The sequence below is a fragment of the Hemitrygon akajei genome, chromosome 5, assembly GCF_048418815.1.
Source record: "Hemitrygon akajei chromosome 5, sHemAka1.3, whole genome shotgun sequence".
In the NCBI taxonomy this organism is placed as follows: domain Eukaryota; kingdom Metazoa; phylum Chordata; class Chondrichthyes; order Myliobatiformes; family Dasyatidae; genus Hemitrygon; species Hemitrygon akajei.
This window is the reverse complement of record NC_133128.1, coordinates 126,242,557-126,266,430: the sequence shown is the minus strand read 5'-3', so window position 1 is coordinate 126,266,430 and position 23,874 is coordinate 126,242,557.

Sequence of the window (23,874 nt, the reverse complement as noted above, 5' to 3'; positions counted from 1 at the left end):
GTCAGGATGGGGCCCTCAGCCCCGTCTCTCAGTGCCCAGGAACAGCCAGTGCTCACTGTCCCAGTCAGGATGGGGCCCTCAGCTCATCTTTCAGTGCCCAGGAACAGCCAGTGCTCACTGTTCCAGTCAGGATTGGGTCCTTAGCCCCATCTTTCAGTGCCCAGGAACAGCCAGTGCTCACTGTCCCAGTCAGGATTGGGTCCTTAGCCCCATCTCTCAGTGCCCAGGAACAGCCAGTGCTCACTGTTCCAGTCAGGATTGGGTCCTTAGCCCCATCTCTCAGTGCCCAGGAACAGCTAGTGCTCACTGTTCCAGTCAGGATTGGGTCCTCAGCCCCGTCTCTCAGTGCCCAGGAACAGCCAGTGCTCACTGTTCCAGTCAGGATTGGGTCCTTAGCCCCATCTCTCAGTGCCCAGGAACAGCCAGTGCTCACTGTTCCAGTCAGGATTGGGTCCTTAGCCCCGTCTCTCAGTGCCCAGGAACATCCAGTGCTCACTGTTCCAGTCAGGATTGGGTCCTTAGCCCCGTCTCTCAGTGCCCAGGAACAGCCAGTGATCACTGTTCCAGTCAGGATTGGGTCCTTAGCCCCGTCTCTCAGTGCCCAGGAACAGCCAGTGCTCATTGTCCCAGTCAGGATGGGGCCCTCAGCTCATCTCTCAGTGCCCAGGAACAGCCAGTGCTCACTGTTCCAGTCAGGATGGGGCCCTCAGCCCCGTCTCTCAGTGCCCAGGAACAGCCAGTGCTCACTGTCCCAGTCAGGATGGGGCCCTCAGCTCATCTCTCAGTGCCCAGGAACAGCCAGTGCTCACTGTCCCAGTCAGGATTGGGTCCTTAGCCCCATCTCTCAGTGCCCAGGAACAGCCAGTGCTCACTGTTCCAGTCAGGATTGGGTCCTCAGCTCATCTCTCAGTGCCCAGAAACGGCCAGTGCTCACTGTTCCAGTCAGGATTGGGTCCATAGCCTTGTCTCTCAGTGCCCAGGAACAGCCAGTGCTCACTGTTCCATTCAGGATTGGGTCCTTAGCCCCGTCTCTCAGTGCCCAGGAACAGCCAGTGCTCACGGTTCCAGTCAGGATTGGGTCCTCTGCCCCGTCTCTCAGTGCCCAGGAACAGCCAGTGATCACTGTTCCAGTCAGGATGGGGCCCTCAGCTCATCTCTCAGTGCACAGGAACAGCCAGTGCTCACTGTTCCAGTCAGGATGGGGCCCTCAGCTCATCTCTCAGTGCCCAGGAACAGCCAGTGCTCACTGTTCCAGTCAGGATGGGGCCCTCAGCTCATCTCTCAGTGCCCAGGAACAGCCAGTGCTCACTGTTCCAGTCAGGATGGGGCCCGCAGCTCATCTCTCAGTGCCCAGGAACAGCCAGTGCTCTCTGTTTCAGTCAGGATGGGGCCCTCAGCTCAACTCTCAGTGCCCAGGAACAGCCAGTGCTCACTGTTCCAGTCAGGATTGGGTCCTTAGCTCCATCTCTCAGTGCCCAGGAACAGCCAGTGCTCACTGTTCCAGTCAGGATGGGGCCCTTAGCCCCGTCTCTCAGTGCCCAGGAACAGTCAGTGCTCACTGTCCCAGTCAGGATTGGGTCCTTAGCCCCATCTCTCAGTGCCCAGGAACAGCCAGTGCTCACTGTTCCAGTCAGGATTGGGTCCTTAGCCCAGTCTCTCAGTGCCCAGGAACGGCCAGTGCTCACTGTTCCAGTCAGGACTGGGTCTTCAGCTCATCTCTCAGTGCCCAGAAACAGCCAGTGCTCACTGTTCCAGTCAGGATTGGGTCCATAGCCTCGTCTCTCAGTGCCCAGGCACAGCCAGTGCTCACTGTTCCATTCAGGATTGGGTCCTTAGCCCCGTCTCTCAGTGCCCAGGAACAGCCAATGCTCACTGTTCCAGTCAGAATGGGGCCCTCAGCTCATCTCTCAGTGCCCAGGAACAGCCAGTGCTCACTGTTCCAGTCAGGATGGGGCCCTCAGCTCATCTCTCAGTGCCCAGGAACAGCCAGTGCTCACTATTCCAGTCAGGATGGGGCCCTCAGCTCATCTCTCAGTGCCCAGGAACAGCCAGTGCTCACTGTTCCAGTCAGGATGGGGCCCTCAGCCCCGTCTCTCAGTGCCCAGGAACAGCCAGTGCTCACTGTTCCAGTCAGGATGGGGCCCTCAGCTCATCTCTCAGTGCCCAGGAACAGCCAGTGCTCACTGTTCCAGTCAGGATGGGGCCCTCAGCTCATCTCTCAGTGCCCAGGAACAGCCAGTGCTCACTGTTCAAATCAGGATGGGGCCCTCTGCTCATCTCTCAGTGCCCAGGAACAGCCAGTGCTCACTGTTCCAGTCAGGATGGAGTCCGCAGCTCATCTCTCAGTGCCCAGGAACAGCCAGTGCTCACTGTTCCAGTCAGGATTGGGTCCTTAGCCCCATCTCTCAGTGCCCAGGGACAGCCAGTGCTCACTGTTCCAGTCAGGCTTGGGTCCTCAGCCCCGTCACTCAGTGCCCAGGAACAGCCAGTGCTCACTGTTCCAGTCAGGATTGGGTCCTGAGCCCCATCTCTCTGTGCCCAGGAACAGCCAGTGCTCACTGTTCCACTCAGGATTGGGTCCTTAGCCCCATCTCTCAGTGCCCAGGAACAGCCAGTGCTCACTGTTCCAGTCAGATAGATAGATAGATAGATAGATAGATAGATAGATACTTTATTCATCCCCATGGGGAAATTCAACTTTTTTTCCAATGTCCCATACACTTGTTGTAGCAAAACTAATTACATACAATACTTAACTCAGTAAAAAAAATATGATATGCATCCAAATCACCATCCCAAAAAGCATCAACAACAGCTTCCAAAAAGTTCTTAAGTCCTGGCGGTAGAATTGTAAAGCCTAATGGCATTGGGGAGTATTGACCTCTTCATCCTGTCTGAGGAGCATTGCATCGATAGTAACCTGTCACTGAAACTGCTTCTCTGTCTCTGGATGGTGCTATGTAGAGGATGTTCAGATTTATCCATAATTGACCGTAGCCTACTCAGCGCCCTTCGCTCAGCTACCGATGTTAAACTCTCCAGTACTTTGCCCACGACAGAGCCCGCCTTCCTTACCAGCTTATTAAGACGTGAGGCGTCCCTCTTCTTAATGCTTCCTCCCCAACACGCCACCACAAAGAAGAGGGCGCTCTCCACAACTGACCTATAGAACATCTTCAGCATCTCACTACAGACATTGAATGACGCCAACCTTCTAAGGAAGTACAGTCGACTCTGTGCCTTCCTGCACAAGGCATCTGTGTTGGCAGTCCAGTCTAGCTTCTCGTCTAACTGTACTCCCAGATACTTGTAGGTCTTAACCTGCTCCACACATTCTCCATTAATGATCACTGGCTCCATATGAGGCCTAGATCTCCTAAAGTCCACCACCATCTCCTTGGTCTTGGTGATATTGAGACGCAGGTAGTTTGAGTTGCACCATATCACAAAGTCCTGTATCAGTTTCCTATACTCCTCCTCCTGTCCATTCCTGACACACCCCACTATGGCCGTGTCATCAGCGAACTTCTGCACATGGCAGGACTCCAAGTTATATTGGAAGTCTGATGTGTACAGGGTGAACAGGACCGGAGAGAGTACGGTTCCCTGCGGCGCTCCTGTGCTGCTGACCACCGTGTCAGACCTACAGTCTCCCAACTGCACATACTGAGGTCTATCTGTCAAGTAGTCCACTATCCAATCCACCATGTGAGAGTCTACTCCCATCTCCGTTAGTTTGTGCCTTAAGATCTTGGGCTGGATGGTGTTAAAGGCACTAGAGAAGTCAAGGAATGTAATCCTCACAGCACAACTGACCCCCTCTAGGTGAGAGAGTGATTTGTGCAGCAAATACGTGATAGCATCCTCCACTCCCACCTTCTCCTTATATGCAAACTGAAGAGGATCCTGGGCGTGCCTGGTTTGTGGCCTCAGATTCTGTATTATCAGTCAGGATTGGGTCCTTAGCCCCGTCTCTCAGTGCCCAGGAACAGCCAGTGCTCACTGTTCCAGTCAGGATTGGGTCCTTAGCCCCGTCTCTCAGTGCCCAGGAACAGCCAGTATTCACTGTTCCAGTCAGGATTGGGTCCTTATCCCCGTCTCTCCCTGCCCAGGGACAGCCAGTGCTCACTGTTCCAGTCAGGATTGGGTCCTTAGCCCCGTCTCTCAGTGCCCAGGAACAGCCAGTGCTCACTGTTCCAGTCAGGATGGAGCCCTCAGCTCATCTCTCAGTGCCCAGGAACAGCCAGTGCTCACTGTTCCAGTCAGGATTGGGTCCTTAGCCCCATCTCTCAGTGCCCAGGAACAGCCAGTGCTCACTGTTCCAGTCAGGATGGAGCCCTAGCTCATCTCTCAGTGCCCAGGAACAGCCAGTGCTCACTGTTCCAGTCAGGATTGGGCCCTCAGCCCCATCTCTCAGTGCCCAGGAACAGCCAGTGCTCACTGTTCCAGTCAGGATGGGGCCCTCAGCCCTGTCTCTCAGTGCCCAGGAACAGCCAGTGCTCACTGTTCCAGTCAGGATGGAGCCCTAGCTCATCTCTCAGTGCCCAGGAACAGCCAGTGCTCACTGTTCCAGTCAGGATGGGGCCCTCAGCCCCATCTCTCAGTGCCCAGGAACAGCCAGTGCTCACTGTTCCAGTCAGGATGGGGCCCTCAGCTCATCTCTCAGTGCCCAGGAACAGCCAGTGCTCACTGTTCCAGTCTGGATGGGGTCCTTAGCCCCATCTCTCAGCTGCGCCTCTCAAGATCCCAGTTTGTTCAGATAAACCTGAGTACCTAATAAAGAAGCCACAGAGCGTATGTGTTATAACAGCTCCTTATAACCCTAATTTCCTTAACGCTGTGGTTTTAGGGAGTGCTGAATGCTAAAGGCGATGTATGTAATTACTCCCATTACAAACATAGAGAGCTACATTGGAGAGAAGGGCTAGACTGATCTTAGAGTAGCTTAAGTGGTTGGCACAACATCGTGGGCCAAAGGGCCTGTACTGTGCTGTAATACTCTATGCCCCAATAAATATTAGCCATAGAGTCAGGGAGTAATACAGCACAGAAACAGGCCCTTCGGTCCATCTCATCCATGCCAACCAGGATGTCAATAGTAATGTTTGGCCCTTATCCCTCGAAACATTTCTTATCTATGTACCTATTCATAAGTCTTTTAAATGCTGTTATTGTATCAACTACAACCACTTCCTCTGTCAATTTGTTCAACAGACACAAAACTCACTGCATTAAGAAGCTGCCCCTTGAGTTGCTTTGAATGTATGTAAACGTGTGCCCTCCAGCTTTTGATTCCCTTCCCCTGGGAAAAAGGTTGTGTCCAATCACTCTCTCTATGGCTCTCATGATTGCAAACACCTCCATTCAGTCAGCCCCTACACTACAAGCAATAAAATCCTAGGTTTAACAACTTCCCTCTATAACGCAGGCTCTCGAGCCCTGACAACATCCTTGTAAATTTCCTTTGCTCTCTTTCCAGCTTAATGATGCTTATATTCACAAAACCTCTTTCTCTGGAAACTGTTGGAGGCTGAATCAGGCTACTTGAAATTTCAGCCATCATATGTGCAGCGAGTCCTAATTCAGCTCCAGTATCTGCTCAACAGAGGCCAAAGCTCACAAACAAGCCTACAGTTATCTCTAAATTTGACTGTTTCAATCCACCCTTCATTGTAAAATCATTCTCTCATGGGCCTTCAGGTGTGGGGATTCTGAACGCTGGGATTCAAAATTCTCTTTCTCTTTAACTCCAGCCCAAAATCTCCATTTGTTCCTTTGCGTCAAATATTGGTCGATCAAGTTTTTTTTTACCCCTTGAGGTGTTTTCTCATATCTCTTCATGACCTGGAGGTTATGTGGCTTATCAGAGTTCCCCATTCCCAAATCAATTGTCCTATCACACATCTGCATGTTGGGGCAATGTGTGTAGTCAATTACCTACCCTATCAGCATGTTTTTGGGATGATCTTCGATGTTAAAAGTTCTGTGTACATTTTCCAGCATACTTTATTGAATATAGAACGGGCTGTTCAGCCCACAATAACATGCCAATGTTGATGCTTATTCTTACTAAATGTCCTCTTGCCTTGTATCATCCATGTCACTTCATGGTCATGTGTCTGTCTAAACTCCACAAAACAGTCTGCTTGCACTACTACCCTGGGTAATCCATACCAGGCAACTTCCACCCTCTACGTAAAAAACTTGCCCCACATGATGCATTTATACTTCCCTCTTCTAAATTTAAAAGCCTGTCATTAGGTGTTTGATATTTTCACACGAAGGAAAAGATTCCAACTGTCCTTATCTATGTTTCTCATAATTTTAAAAACCTCTACCAGGTTTCCACTCAGCACCTGACGCTGTAGGGAGTACAACTCAAGTCGAAATTTTCCACGAATTTTGCAATGTCATGACTAGAAAGAGTTGATATTCAGAGAAACTCATATTATGTTAACACACAAAACCAAAATCTGGAAGCCTCGCAGATTGTTGAAAACATTTCTCAACCACCTAAAATTGCCTGAGATCAGCAAGAAAGCCAACTGGTAAAATCCTCGATAATAAAACTGATGTCATGGGTCAAATCAGACACAGAAGTTCTAACCTTTATTACCTGAAATGATCATGAAGACATTGAGGTTAACTACTCAGTTCACAAGAATTTGATGTGACATAATTTGCTTAGCACACTTATAAGTGGTTGACATTAGGAACAATTTCATATGTTAAGTTTAATTTTCCCCTATCATTCCTTTGCCCCATAACTACCCATGTCTGGAAACTCTCCAGTTCCAGCCATGTGGGTGTTTCAAGGTTTGACTGCTCTGTCTCAGGCATCCATATTACCCAACAACCTCACCCTCCAACATCCAGGCTCTGGAATTCCAATCCCTCCCCCACTCACAACCCCCATCTTTACTTCTTAGTTCTCAAGTGAAAACGCACTTCAAAATATTTCTACTTGATAGAATGAAATCTGCTGCTGGCCTTTAAGTAAGGATTTTACTTCTCCACATTGTCAGAATCTACCTCTGCCTGATTCCATAAGGCCATAGGATTAACTTCCTTCCCTACTATAGACTGGGGCCTTCTTAATGCAGGAGGCTTAGATGGAGCAGAATTTGCTTGGTGCATCTAAGAGGATTCTTAAATCAATATGTAGATAGTTCAACAAGAGGAGGGGCTGTACTGGACCGGGTATTGGGTAATGAGCCTGGCCAGCTGACTGACCTTTCAGTGGGTGAGCAGTTAGGGAACAGTGACCACAACTCCTATAAGTTTTAAGATAGCTATAGATAAGGGTAAGTATGGTCCTTGCAAGAGAGTATTAAACTGGAGGAGGGCAAATTACAAGAGCATAAGGCAGGAACTAGAGAGAGTTAATTGGGAAACGCTGCTTTTGGGCAAGTCCACATCTGACTTGTGGAGGTCATTTGAAGACCAACTGCAGAAAGTACAGGACAGGTATGTTCCGGTCAGAAGGAGGGACAAGGATGACAAGGCAAGAGAACCCTGGATGTCCAGAGAGGTGAAGAATTTAGTCAAGAAGAACCACTTAGGATTATAAAGGTGCTGGAAAAGAACTCCGGAAAGGGACTGGGAAAGCGAGGAGGGGCCAAGTTCATGGCAAATAGGATTAACGAGAATCCCAGGGCATTCTGTACATTAGTCAAGAGTAAGAGGATACCCAGGGAGAGGGAAGGACCACTTAAAGGGGGGAACATTTGCTTGGATACGGAGGATATTGGTGAGGTCCTTAACGAGTACTTTACATCAGTATTTACCAGGGAGAAGGACATGGAGGGTAGGGAGATCAGTGCTGAGTGTATTGATATGCTAGGGCATTTTGAGTTAAAGGAAGAGATAGTGTTGAATCTATTAAAGGGTATTAAGGTGGGTAAATCCCCAGGGCCTGTTGGAATATGCCAAGGTTATGGAGAGAGGCAAGAGAAGAGACTGCTGGGGCCTTGACCAATATATTTATATCTTCTCTAGCCAAACATGAGGTCCTGGAAAACTGGTGTGTAGCTAATGTTCGTCCATTACTCAAAAGGGAACCAGGGTTAATCCTGTTCACACTGCTGATGCATGACTGTGTCGCAGGATTCAGCTCAAACCATGTCAAAGAACAAAAGAACAAAGAACAATACAGCACAGTACAGGCCATTCAGCCCACAATGTTGTGCTGACCCTTAAACCTTAAACTGTCATGACACAGCAGTGGCTGTCCTCATCAGCAACAATGATGGCTCGGAGCACAGAGAAGAAGTGGGGCGACGGCTGGACTGGTGTGAGAACTACAATCTAAGTCTGAACATGGAGAAGACCAAACACATGATTGTGGACTTTAGGAACCTTCCCCCTCTGCGCATACATGGCTCCTCCATTGAGAGTTAAGTGCACCAAGTTCACATCACCTCACCTGGTCCCTTAATATAATTTCCATGAATAAGAAGGCACAGCAGTGCCTCCACTTCCTGAGGAGAATGAGGAGAGTGAGGTTCTCCCTCCACCCTATATCTTAACTGAATTTTTCAGGAGCACCATTGAGAGGATCCTGACAAGTTACATCTTCATCTGGCATGGGAGCAGCAGAGTATCAGACTGGAAGTCCCTACAAAGGACTGTGAGAATGGCCAAGACAATCAAAGGGGTCTCCCTACCATCCATCGGGGATATTTATCAGGATGGTATACCTGTATATAGTTAAATGACAATAAACTTGACTTGACTTGACTTGACTTGAAACTGCAGGCCAGTGAGTCTCATGTTAGTGGTTAGGAAGTTACTGGAGAGAATTCTTAGGGATAGGATTTATGAGCATTTGGAAAAACAAGGTCTATTTAGGGAGAGGCTGCATGGCAAGTCATGTCTTAATAACTTGATTGAGTTTTTTGACGAGGTTATGAAGGTGATCGATGAAGGGAGAGCTGCGGATGTTGTTCACGTGGATTTTAGTAAGGCATTTGACAAGGTCCTCATGCGAAGCTCATCCAGATGATTAAGGTGCACGGGATCCACGGTGAATCAGCCGTTCTCGATTCAGAACTGGCTTGCGCATAGAAGACAGAGGGTATAATCAAAGGCACTTATTCTAGCTGGAGGTCTGTGATCATGGTTTTCCACAGGGATCTGTATTGGGACCTCTGCTGTTTGTGATGTATATAAATAAACTGGATGAAAATGTAGATGGGTGGGTTAGTAAGTTTGCAGATGATACGGATTGGTGGTGTAAATAGTGTAGAAGACTGGCAAAGAATACAGCGAAATATAGGTCATTTGCAGAGATGAGCAGAGAAATGGCAGATGAAGTTTAACCCAGCCAAATGTGAAGTGTTGCACCTTGGTAGGTCAAATGTAAAGAAATAGTACACTATTAAGATCAAGACCCTTAACAGTTTTGATGAGCAGAGAGGAATCTTGGGGCCCAAGTTCTTAGCTCCATGAATGTGGCTGCACAGGTTGATAAGGGTGGTTGAGAAGGCTTATGGCATGCTTCCCTTTATTAGTCAAGATATTGAATACAAAAGCCAGGAAGTTGTGTTATCTGGAGTTCTGCATACAGTTCTAGTTGTTCCTTTATAGGAAGAATGCCAAGGTTTGAAAGAAGGCCGAAGAGGTTTATCAGGATTTCAAGATTGCTTAATGTCATTTCCAGTACACAAGTGTAAAGGAGAATGAAATAATTGTTACTCCAGATCTGATACAGCCAAAAAAACCAATAAGAACACAATAATAAAGATAAAACACAATAAATACAAATACACAGATAGCTTACATACATTGATTATGGACATACAGTATATCCATAAAGTGATGCTAGGCACAGGAGTGTCTCTACATAAGTTGACTCTGACAGGAAATGGTGAAGCCGTGGTAGTGTGAGGTTTGGAGGGCTGGGTTAGTGAGTGCAGATTGTTGATTACCTTTACAGCTTGGGGAAATTAACTGTTTTTGAGTCTGGTGGTCCTGGCATGCAACGTAGCCTCCTCCCTGATGGGAGTGGGACAAACTGTCCATGAGCAGGGTGGGTGGGATCCTTCATGATGTTACTGGCCTTTTCAGGCACCGTTCTGTATATGTGACCTTGATGGTGGGTAGACTGATCTAGTGATATCTTACACAGTTTTGACTACCAGTTGTGGAGCTTCCTGTCCATTGCAATACAATTGCTGATCCAATTTCTTTTTAAAAATTAGGCTATTTGGCCCTTTGAGTCTGCACCGCCATTCCACCCTGGCTGATTTATTATCCCTCTCAATCCCGTTCTCCTGCCTTCTCCCAGTAACCTTTGAGCTCATACTAATCAAGAACTGATCAAACTCCACTTTAAATGACTTGGCCTCGACAGCAGTCTGTGACAAAGAATTCCACAGATTCACCATCCTCTGGCTAATGGAATTCCTCTTCATCTCTGTACTAAAGGGATGACCTTCGATTCCAAGGCTGTGCCTTCAGGTGCTAGACTCCCTAGCACCTGAAATATCCTCTCCATGCTCGTTCTATCTAGGCCTTTCAATATTCGATCACAAAGTAAAGAATGAATGAGCAGCACGTTGTTGAGGGAGGGTCGGGTGCTTGTTGAGGATGTTAATTCAGGCTGTTTAACTTCTACCTGGGGTCCAGGAAGCTATTGGGCAATTAATACCCCATCCAGAAAGCAAGCCCCTTATTTCAGGAGGATCTTTGATTCCTGACTCCAATCAGACTCTTTCCTTTATATCTCTGATACAAAGTGCATACTTACCAAAGCATCTCATGAAATCCTCGTCTTTGTCAAGAGACCATGGGTTCAAATGCCAAACCAGAGATAAGGAAAGAATCTAGTTATCAAGTGAGGAGCAATTGTAGTGACAAACAGAAGCTATACATGCATACACAAGTCATAAGATGGATGCCCTGGAATTCTTTCTCTTCATCAACAACAGATCAGTTTCTCTTATTTCACACTACTACTTACAGGACTTTATACACAACATGGCGCTGGTGTTAGACAAATGATCATATATATTAGAAGCAGTACATCAAAAAATCTCTGTGCGATTCGATAAGATCATGGATAATCTGACTCCACATTCTCACTTATCCCTGGGTTGTCCTTCCCCTCCCTTTACATATCAGGAATCTGTCTCGACCTGCCTTAAAATTTTTCAGAGGTTCTGTTTATAGCCTTTCCATAAGGAAAAATGTTCCAAAGACTTACAACACTGAAAAAAATCACTAATTTTAAGTGAACATCCCCTCATTGTTAATAGTTTTAGATTTATTTCATTATAACTGTCGTTGTTTTGCAGTATTACTTAAGTGAATACCACTCTCTGTAAAGTGTTTCGAAGTCCTAAAAGATGAGGGGTGGTGATAAGGAAAGAGGTACCATGAAAACAATCGTTTTAAAATCTTAAATCTGAATTTTAATGTAAAGGTTGAATCTTCATGTCTGTTTTTAATCTTCCCATACAGTGATTTCTGCTTCACATCCAATCTGTTTTCTGTTGCTTATCCCTCAGTCATGTTTCTCCTCTTCCTTTGATAGCCTCTTCACATTTCCACAATCTATTAACTCATTGACAATAATGGCCTTTTTCCTATCTTCTTATACTGATTTGCACTCATTTGAAGTGAGGCCATTAAATGCTCAAGAATGAAACAGCCCCAGAAGAAAGGAACCCTTGATGTTTCAGGTCAAAACCCTGCATCAGCATCCTGAGTAAGGGATCATGGGGTCCACATCCACAGCACCCTTAAGGTGGCCACGCATATTGATAGAGTAATAAAGCAGATGATAGTTGAGGCACTGAGTTCAAGAGTCAGGAAGTGGTAAGAAGAATGTACAAACTCTTCACAGAAATGGTGAGAACTGAACTCGGGTAGCTGGCGCTGTAACAGCACTTTGCTAATCATTATGCTACCCTATTTTTTGAGAAGGTAATCAAACCGATATGTGGAGTGCATTTGGGGAACTATAAACCTGACAGATTTATCAGGAAAGAGCCCAGAGGATAACATACAAAGAGCTAAATAGATTCAGCATGAGAAGGTAGAAAGTAATTGTCAGAGGTAGTTTTAGTGAATGGAGGGCTGTTTGCAGGGTCAGAATTTGGCATCTTGCTTTCTATGATATACATTCAGAGGCCACTTTATTAACTACACCTGTATGTCTGCTCGTTAATGCAAATATCTAATCAGCCAATCATATGGCAGCAACTCAATACATAAAAGCATACAGATGTGGTCAATAGGGTCATCTATTATAAACATGAGAATGGGGAAGAAATGTGATCTAAGTGACTTAGACAATGGAATGATTGTTGGTGCAAGATGGGGTGGTTTGAGTATCACAGAAACTGCGGATCTCGTGGGATTTTGCATTTATAGAGAACAGTTTGAAACACAGAAAAACATTCAGTGAGCAGCAGTCCTGTGGGAAAAAAACACCTTGTTAATGAGAGAGTTCAGAGAAGAAAGGCCAGACTGTTTCAAGCTAACTTACTAAACCATGCATTACAACAGTGGTGTGCAGAACAGCGTCTCCAAATGCACAGCACATTAAACCTTGCACTGGGTGGGCTAGATCAGATTGAGACCACGAACATACATTCAGTAGCCACAGGAGAAACCTAATGAAGTGGTCATTGAGTATACTTTTCTCAACACAACATGTTGAACCTTGAAGTGGTTGGGCTACAGGAGGTTCAGGAGGTCCCGGTGATGCATTGGCCACGTTTGACTGTCCGTTGAAGAGCCTTGCTGTCATCTGGAGTAGCTTCTGTACCATGCAGTTATTCAGTATGTTAGGACGCTCGCTACCCCACATTTGTAAAAGGACGTGAGTATAAATGTGCACAGCCCAGCTCTCGTCAGCCTGGATTAGAGGGCATGTGCTATAGGGAGATGTTGGACAAACTTGGGATTTTGTTCTCTGGAGCAGCAGAAGCTGAGAGGAGATCTGATAGAGGTCTAGAAGATTATGAGAGCCATAGATGGAGTAGACAGACAGTGTCTTTTTCCCAGGGATGAAATGCCCAATAACACAGGGCATGCATTTAAGGTGAGAGGGGTAATTTCAATGAAGATCTGGGGGGGGCAAGTTTTTTACCCCCATAGCGAGTAGGGGGTACCTAGAATGTGCTGTCTGGGATGGTGTAGAGGCAGATACATTAGGAACTTTTAAAAGAAGCTTAGATAGTCACATTAATGGAAGTAAAATGTTAGGGTATGGATTTTATGTGGGCAGAAACGATTACTTTAGTTGGTCATTTGAATATTAACTTAATTGGTTCGGCAAACGTTGTTGGCCGAAGGCCCTGCTCTAATTTCTAAAAAAATAGGTACACCTGTTCATTAATACAAATATCTAATCAGCCAATCATGAGGCAGCAAATCAATGCATAAAATCATGCAGACATAGTCAAAATATCCATGTCAGACCAAACATCAGAATGGAGTAGAAATGTGGCCTGTGACTTTGCACACAGAATGATTGTTGGTGCCAGACCGATTGTTTCAAGTATCCTAGAAACTGCTGATCTGGGATTTTCACGCACAACGGTCTCTAGAGTTTACAGAGAATGGTGTAAATCAGTGGCAGTTCTGAGGGCAAAAACATCTTGTTGATGAGCGATGTCAAAGAGGTATGGCCAGGCTGGTTCAAACTGACTTAAATAACCATCCATTACAACAGTGGTGTGCAGAAGAACCTCTCTAGATGCACACCGCGTCAAACCTTAAGTGGTCAGGCGACAGCAGCAGAAGACCACAAACATACTCATTGAGTGTACTTTTCTCAGCAAAGAGTCCGGGGAGTCCGGTGCTAAGTTAAAGGGCAGGACCTCCAAGGTTATCATCTCAGGATTGCTCCCTGTGCCATGTGCTAGTGAGGCCAGAAATAGGGAGTTTAACATGTGGCTACGGAGTTGGTGTAGGAGGGAAGTCAGAAGACTTTTGAATCAATGGGCTCTCTCCCGGGGAAGGTGGGATGTGTACAGAAGAGATGGTTTGCACCTGAACTGGAAGGGGACTAATATCCTAGTGGGATGGTTTGTTAGTGCTGCATGGTGGGATTTAGAGTTGCAGGAGGGTGGGAACCAGAATGCCAGGACAGTTTTGTGGAGAAGTTGTGGAGAAAGATGTTGTTAAAGCCTCAGACAAAGTCATAAGACCATAAGATATAGGAGCAGAAGTAGGCCATTCGGCCTGTCAAGTCTGCTCCGCCACTTAGTCATGTGCTGATCCAATTCTTCCAGTCATTCCCACTCCCCTGCCGTCTCCCCATAGCCTTTGATGCCCTGGCTAATCAAGAACCTATTTATTTCTGCCTTAAATGCACCCTATGACTTGGCCTCCACTGCCAATCGTGGCAACAAATTCTACAGATTTACCACATTCTTACTAGAGTAATTTCTCCAGATCTCTGTTCTAAATGGATGTCCTTCAATCCTGAAGTCATGCCCTTTTGTCCTAGACTCCCCTACCATGGGAAATAATTTTGCAATATCCAATCTGTTCAGGCCTTTTAACATTTGGAATGTTTCTATGAGATCCCCCCTCATTCTCCTAATCTCCAGGGAATACAGCCCAAGAGCTGCCAGATATTCCTCATACGGTAACCCTTTCATTCCTGGAATCATTGTCATGAATCTTCTCTGAACCCTCTCCAAAGTCGGTATATCCTTTCTAAAATAAGAAACCGAAAACTACACACAATACTCCAAGTGTGGTCTCACAAGTGCCTTACAGAGCCTCAACATCACATCCCTGCTCTTATATTCTATACCTCTAGAAATGAATGCCAACATTGCATTTGCCTTCTTCACCACTGACTCAACCTGGAAGTTAACCTTTAGGGTATCTTGCACAAGGACTCCCAAGTCCCTTTGCATCTCTGCATTTTGAATTATCTCCCCATCTAAATAATAGTCTGCCCATTTATTTCTTCCACCAAAGTGCATGACCATACACTTTCCAACATTGTATTTCATTTGCCACTTCTTTGCCCATTCCCCTAAACTATCTAAGTCTCTCTGCAGGCTCTCTGTTTCCTCAACACTACCTGCTCCTCCACCTATCTTTGTATCATTGGCAAATTTAGCCACAAATCCATTAATCCCATAGTCCAAATCACTGACATACATTGTAAAAAGCAGCGGTCCCAACACAGAGCCCTGTGGAACTCCGCTGGTAACCGACAGCCAGCGGAGTAGGATCCCTTTATTCCCACTCTCTGTTTTCTGCCAATCAGCCAATGCTCCACCCATGCTAGTAACTCCCCTGTAATTCCATGGGCTCTTATCTTGCTAAGCAGCTCAAAATCCAAGTACACTACACCCACTGCATCTCCTTTGTCTACCTGCTTGTAATTTCCTCAAAAAATTGCAGTAGGTTAGTTAGACAAGATTTTCCTTTCAGGAAACCATGCTGGCTTTGGCCTATCTTGTCATGTGCTTCCAGGTACTCCATAATCTCATCCCCAACTATCGATTCCAACATCATCCCAACCACTGATGTCAGGCTAACAGGTCTATAGTTTCCTTCCCCCCACCCTTCTTAAATAGCGGAGTAACATTTGCCATTTTTCAGTCATCCGGTACAACACCAGAATCTATGGATTCTTAAACGATTATTGTTAATGCCTCCGCAATCTCTCCAGCTACTTCCTTCAGAACCCAAGGTCCAGGACGTTTATCCACCCTCAGACCATTAAGCTTCCTGAGCACCTTCTCAGTCGTAATTTTCACTGCACATACTTCACTTCCTTGACACTCTTGAATGTCCAGTATACTGCAAATGACTTCCACTGTGAAGACTGATACAAAACACACATTCAGTTCCTCTGCCATCTCTGTATCTTTCATTACAATATCTCCAGTTTCATTTTCTATTGGTTCTATATCTATCCTCAACTCTCTTTTATCCTTTATATACTTAAAAAAGCTTTTAGTATCTTCTTTGATATTAATCACCAGCTTACTTTCATAATCCATCTTTTCCTTCCTAATGACCTTCTTAGTTTTCCTCTACAAGTTTTTAAAAACTTCCCAATTCTCTATCTTGCCACTAGCTTTGGCTTCCTTATATGTCCTCTCCTGCTTTTACTTTGGCTCTGACTTCACTTGTCAGCCAAGGTAGTGTCCTTCATCCATTCAAAAATTTTTTCTTATTTGGAATATACCTGTCTCATAGTTCCCTCATTTTTCACAGAAACTCCAGACATTGCTGCTCTGCTGTCCTTCCTGCTAGTGTCCCTTTCCAGTAAACCTTGGCCAGTTCTCTTCCTATGCCATTGTAATTTCCACTGAAATACCGACACATTGGATTTTATTTTTTCCTTCTCAAATTTCAAAGTGAACTTGATCATACTGTGATCACTGCTCCCTAAGGATTCCTTAACCTTAAGTTCTCTTATCATCTCTAGAACATTGCACAACAGTGGGCTCAACAATAAGCTGCTCTAAAAAGTCATCCCATAAAGACATTCTACAAATTCTCTTTCGAGGCCCTGGTTTTCCCAATCCACTTTCATGTTAAAATCCCCAATGATTATCATGACATTGCCCTTCTGACATGCCTTTTCTATCTCCTGCACCCACATCCCAGCTGCTGTTTGCAGGCCTGTATACAACTGCCATTAGGGTCCTTTTACTCTTGCCATTTCTTAACTCAACTTATAGACTCTACACCTTCTGATCCTATGTCAATTCTTTCTAATGATTTAATATCATTTCTTATACACTGAGCTACACCATCCCCTCTGCCTACTAACCTAACTTTCCGATACACCGTATATCCTTGGATGTTCAGCTCCCAATGGCAGCCATCCTTTAGCCAAGTTTCAGAGATGGCCACAAAGTCATACTTACCAATCTGTACCTGAATTTCAAGATCGTCCATTATATTCCTTATGCTGCGTGCATTCAAACATAACACTTTCAGTTCAGTATTTGTTGTTTCTGTTTTAACTGTACCACGCTCCTATTGCCCTGTAACTCATCCCACTGGCTGTGATTAAGCCTCATCTCCTGCCTGTCCTTTCTATCATCTCTGTTGCACGCCATCTTTGATTTATTTCTGTTTTCCCTTTCCTCAGCCCTATCACTCCGGTTGTCATCCCCCTGCCAAATTAGTTTAAACCCTCCCTAACAGCTCTATTAAAGCTGCCTGCTAGGATATTGGACCCCTTTGGGTTCAGGTGTAACCTGTCCTTTTTGTACAGGTCATACCTCCCCCAGAAGAGGCCCCAATGATCCAGGAACCCAAAGCTCTGCCCCCTACACCAGCCTCTCAGCCATGCATTAATATGCCTGATCATGCTATTCTTGTGCTTGTTAGCACGTGGCACAGGCAGCAGTCCTGAGATTACTACCCTGGAGGTGCTGCTTTTCAGCTTCCTACCCAACTCCCTGAATTCTTTCTTCAGGACCTCCTCCATTTTTCTACCTATGTCATTGGTACCAACGTGTACCAAGACTTCTGGCTGTTCACCCTCTCCCTTCAGAATACTCTGCACCCGATGCGAGACATCCTGTACCCTGGCACCTGGGAGGCAACATACCATGCAGATATCTCTATCAGGCTGGCAGAACCTCCTGTCTGTTCCCCTCACTATAGAATCTCCTATGACTACTGCATTCCTCAAATTCTTCTCTCCCTTCTGCACCACAGAACCAGGTTCAGTGCCAGAGACGCGATTGCTGTGGTCGTCCTGTGTCAGGTCACCCCCCTCAACGGCATCCAAAACGAGATAACGATTACTGAGGGGATGGCCACAGGGGTGCTCTCTACTATCTGAGCTCTTCCCATCCCTTCCCTGACCATCACCCACTTATCTAATTCCTGCAGCCTCGGGGTGACTAACTCCTTGCAGCTCCTCTCTATCTCCTGCTCACTTTCCCTAATAGGCTGTGTGTAGATCATCAAGCCGCAGCTCCGTCAGGAATCAAAAGGTTGAGCGTGCTGTGACTCGTGTCCTGAGCTGCATATATTTCAATGCAGGAAGTATTGTAGTAAAGGCTGATGTGCTTGGGTATGGATCAACATCTGGAATTATGATATTGCAGCCATGAGTGAGACTTGGTTGCAGGAGGGGCAGGACTGGCAACTCAATATTTCTGGGGTTGGGAGGATTAAACGTCAGGGAAAAAGTCACGGCAGTGTCAGTCTGGAGAACTCATCTAATGAGTCATTATGGGGGAACTGAGAAATAAGAAGGGTATGACCATATTAATGGGGCTATATTACAGACCACCCTGCAGTCCAAGGGATTCAGAGGAACTAATTTATAGAGAGATTACAGAATGTTGCAAAGAAACATAAGGCTTTTATAGTAGGTGATTTTAACTTTCTATGTATTGACTGGGACTTCCATATTGTAAAAGGACTAGATAGGATAGAATTTATCAGACGTGTTCAGGGAAGTTTCCTTAATCAGCACATTGTAATCCCAATGAGAGAGTGTGCTATACGTACTTGATCTGCTATTAGGGAATGAGACAGGGCAGATGACAGAGATTTGTGTGGGGAATATTTTGCACCTGGTGATCACACTGACATTGGTATCAAAGCAAATAAGCAAAAAGATAGGTCAGGTCCCCAGGTTGAGATTCTAAATTGGAGAAAGGCCAATTTTGATGGTATCATAAAGGACTTGGCAAGAGTAGATTGAAATTTACTGTTTTCTGGCAAAGGTGTACTTGGTAAGTGCAAGGCCCTCAAAAATGAAATTTTGTGAGTACATAGCTTGTATGTGCATGGCAGAATAAAAGGTAGAAAAAACTTGTAGGGAATATTGATCTTCAAGAGATATTTGAGGGCTTGGTTAAGAGAAAAAAGGAGGTGCATAGCAAATTTAGGCAAGTAGGAACAAATGAGGTACTTAGGGAGTATAAAAAATGCAATAGAACACTTAAGAAAGAAATCAGGAGGGCTAATGAAGGCATGAAGTTGCCTTGCACACAAGGTGAAGGAGAATCCTTAGGGATTCTACAGATATGTTAAATGCAAAAGGATTGCAAGGGATAAAAATGGCGCTCTGGAAGATCAGAATGGTCATCCATGTGTGGAGCCAAAGGAGATGGGGGTGATCTTAAATGACTTTTTTGCATCTGTAATTACTTAGAAGACAGGGCACAGAGTTTATAGAAGTGAGGCAAAGTGGCATCAACTTCACAGACCCTATACAGATTACAGAGGAGGAGGTCTTTGCTGTCTTGAGGCAAATTAGGATGGATAAATCCCCAGGGCCTGATAAGTTGTACTCTTTGGACCCTGTGTAAGGCAAGTGCAGAATTTGCCAGGGCCCTGGCAGAGATATTTAAATCATCCTTAGTGACAGATGAGGTACCAGAGGATTGGAGGATAGCCAATGTTGTTCAATTGTTTAAGAAAAGCTCTAAAAATAAACCAGGAATTTATAGGACAGCGAGCCTGACATCAGTTGTGGGAAAGTTACTGGAAGGTACTCTATGAGTCCAGATATATAAATATTTGGATAGACATGGACTGACTAGCGAAAGTCAGCATGGCTTTGTGTGTGGTAGGAGTCATCTAACCAATTGTATAGAGTTTTTGAGGAGGTTACCACGAAAGTGGATACCAAGGTAGTGGATGTTGTCAACATGGATTTTAGTAAAGTATTTGACAAGGTCCCACATGGGATGTCGGTCAAGAAGGTTCAGTTGCTCAGCATTCAAGATGTGGTAGTAAATTGGATTAGATATTGGCATTGTGGGAGAAGCCAGAGAGTGGTAGTAGATTGTTGCCTCTCTGACAGGAGGCCTGTGACTAGTGGAGTGCCACAGGTATTGTTGTTTGTCAACTATATCAATGATCTGGATGATAATGTGGTAAACTGAATCAACAAATTTGCAGTTGGCACCAAGATTGGGGATCTAGTGAACAGCAATGAAGGCTATCATAGTTTGGAGTGGGATCTGGACCAGCTGGAAAAATGGCAGATGGAATTTAATACAGACAAATGTGAGGGTTTGCACTTCAGTAAGACAAACCAGGATAGGTCTTACACAGTGGACAGTAGGGCACTGAAGAGTGTGGTAAAACAAAGGGATCTGGGAATGCATGTCTATAATTCATTGAAAGTGGTGTCACAAGTAGATAGGGTTGCGAAGGAAGTTTTAAGCCCATTGGCTTTCACACATCAAAGTATTGAGTACAGGAGATGGGATGTTATGATGAAGTTGTATAAGACATTGGTGAGCCCTAATTTGGAGAATTGTGTGCAGTTTTGGTCACCTACCTACAGGAAAGATGTAAGGTTAAAGGAGTACAGAGAACATTTACAAGGATGTTGCCAGGTCTGGAGGACCTCAGTTTAAAGGAAAGTTGAAAAGGTTAGGACTTTATTGAGAGGAGATTTGATAGAAGTATACAAAATAATGAGGGACATGGATAGGGTAAATGTAAACAGGTTTTTTCCACTGAGATTTGGTGGACTATGGTCATGGGTTAAGGGTGAAAGGTGAAAAGCTTAAGGGGAACATGAAGGGAAACTTCTTCACACAAAGGATCATTAGAGTATGGAATGAGCTGCCAGCACAAGTGGTGCATGTGAGCTCACTTTCAACATTTAAGAGAAGTTTCAATAGGCACATGGAGGGTAGAGGTATGGAGGGAGGGCTATGGTCCTGGTGCAGGTCAACGGGAGTGGGCAGTTTAAATAGTTCGGCAGACTAGGTGGACCAAAGGGCCTGTTTCTGTGTTATACCTTTCTATGACTCTAATAAATAGGGAATGCCTGTGCATCAGCACTGGACTTCGAGGCAGAAGGTCCTGAGTTTGAAACTGGGCAGGTCTGGCAATTTACTTTCATATCTTGCTATAAAAACCCTATGGGCAACTACACTACCCATAGGGTTGACAGAACTCAACAACAACAGTTATGTTATTAAAAAGTAACATGATGTAAGATTAACTTTAAACATTAACCCTGTTTCTCTCCTTACAGATGCTGTCTGACCTTCTACGTATTTCCTGCATTTTCTGTTTTTATTATAACTTTATGTTAACTTGTGGAAAAATCGGTGGAAGTCTATCATGAGTAAAGCCCTCCCCATCATTGAGCACATCTATATGAAACATTGTCACAGGAATGCAACATTCATCAGGGACCCCCACCATCCAGGACATAAGAACATAAGAAATAGGAGCAGGAGTAGGCCATTTGGCTATTCAATAAGATCATGGCTGATTTGGCCATGGACTCATCTCCACCTACCTGCTTTTCGCCATAACCCTTAATTCCCCTACTATGCAAAAATCTATCCAATTTTGGATTATATATATTTACTGAGGTAGCCTCCACTGTTTCATTGGGCAGAGTATTCCTCAGATTCACCACTCTTTGTGAAATGCAGTTCCTCCTCATCTCCATCCTAAATTTACTCCCCCGAATCTTGAGGCTATGGCCCCTAGTCCCAGTCTCACTTACAAGTGGAAACAATTTTCCTGTCTCTTTCTTATCTATCCCTTTCATAGTTTTATGTTTCTATAAGATCTCCTCTCATCCTGAATTCCAGTGAGTATAGTCCCAGGCGACTTAATCTCTCTTCATATTCTAACCTCCTCATCTCTGGAATCAACCTGGTGAATCTCCTCTGCAGCTTCTACAAAGCCTGTATATCCTTCCTCAAGTAAGGAGACCAGAACACTATGTGGTACTCCATGTGCGACCTCACCAGCACCCTGTATAGTTGCAGCATAACCTCCCTGCTCTTAAATTCAATTGCTCCAGCAATGAAGGCCAACATTCCATTTACCTACTTGATAGCCTGCTGCATCTGCAAGCCAACCTTTTGTGATTCATGCACAAGCACTCCCAAGTCCCTCTGCATAGCAGCATGCTGCAACTTTTTTATGATTACATAAAAACTGTATCTTACATTGTTCCTTCCAAAGTGGATGACCTCGCATTTACCAACATTGTACTCCATCTGCCAGACCCTTGCCCACTCATTTAACCTATCTATATCTCTCTGCAGACTCTCCGTATCTTCTGCACAATTCGCTTTTTCCACTCAACTTAGTAACATCAGCCGATACACTCCATTCAGTCCGCTCTTCCATATTGTTAATGTATATCTTGAACAGTTGCAGGTCTAGCACTGACCCCTGTGGCACACCGCTAGCACTGATTGCCAACCAGAGTACCACCCATGTATCACAACTCTCTGCTTTCTATTGGTTAACCAATCCTTCATCCATTATAATACATCACCCCAACTCTATGCATCCTTATCTTACAGATAAGTCTTTTATGCAGCACCTTATTGAAAGCCTTCTGGAAATCCAAGTAAATAATGCCCATCTGTTCCCCTCTATCCACTGTGCTCGTTATATCCTCAAAGAACTCCAGTAAGTTTGTCAAACAGGACCTGCATTGTGGATCTTTTCCCGTCCAGATGCCTCGCTATTTCTTTTTAATGATAGTTTCAAGCATTTTCCAAACTACAGATGTTAAACTAACTGGCCTATAGTTACCTGCCTTTTGCCTACATCCTTTGTTGAACAGTGGTGTGGCATCCACCTTCTTCCAATCTGCTACGACCTGCCCAGAGTCCAAAGATTTTTGGTAAATTATCACCAAAGCCTCTACTATATCTTCTGCCATTTCTTTCAGTACCCTGGGATGCATTCCATCAGGACCAGGGGACTTATCTATCTTCAGGCCCACAAGCTTGCTCAGCATTACTTCTTTAGTGATAGCTATTGTATTGAGGTCATCTCCCATTGCATCCATAACATCTCTCGTTGGCATGTTAGATTGTAAAGACCAACACAAAATAGTCAATAAAACCCTCTACCATTTCCTCATTACTCAGTGTCCATTCCCCCTTCTTGTCCTCCAAGGGACCTACATTCACTTAAGCCACTCTTTTCCGCTTTATATAATTATAACAACTTCTACTATCCATCTTTATATTTTGTGCTTGTTTATTTTCATAATCCAGCTATCCTTTCTTTATTGCTTGCTTAGTAGTTCTTTGTTGCTTTTTGAAGTTTTTCTGAGCTTCCTATTTCCCACCGCTCTTGGCCACTTTGTATGCATTAACTTTTCATTTGATGTCTTCTTTTATTTCTTTCGTTATCCAAGGCTGCCTTCCCCCACCCTTACTGTCCTTGCTTTTAATTGGAATATACTTTTGTTGAGCTCTCTTTGAAAGTCTTCCAGTATTCCTCAACTGTCTCACCATATAGCCTGTGTCCCTAGTCTACACTAACCAAATCCTCCCTCATCCTATCGTAGTCTCCATTGTTTAGGCATAATACACTGGTTTTAGATCAAACTATTGCACCCTCTATTTGTATGAGAATCTCAATCATACATGTTCTCCTCTTGCTGCTGCAATCAGGAAGAAGGTACAGGTACTCACATCACCAGGTTCAGGAACAGTTACTACCTCTCAACCATCAAGCTCTTGAACCAGTGATATAATTTCACTCAACTTCACACCTCATCATTGAACTGTTCCCACAACCTATGGACCCACTTTCAAGCACTCTTCATCTAATGTTCTCGATATTTATTGTTTATTTATTATTCTTTCTTCCTTTTTGTACATGCAGAGTTTATTGTCTTCTGTGCTCTCATTGAACACCCAAGTTGGGTAGTCTTTCATTGATTCTGTTATGGTTATTATTGTGCTGGGTTTAAATATTGAGTATGCCCACAAAAAAATGTATCTCAGGGTTTAATACAATGACATATGTACTTTGATAGTAAAGTTCCTTTGAACTTTGAATTAAGGCACCATGATGTGAGAGTGATGTAAAGGCACAGCTGGTAGAACTTCTGCCTCACAGTCCTAGAGACCTGCGTTCAAATCTTATCTCTGATCAAGTCTATGTGGAGTTTGCACATTC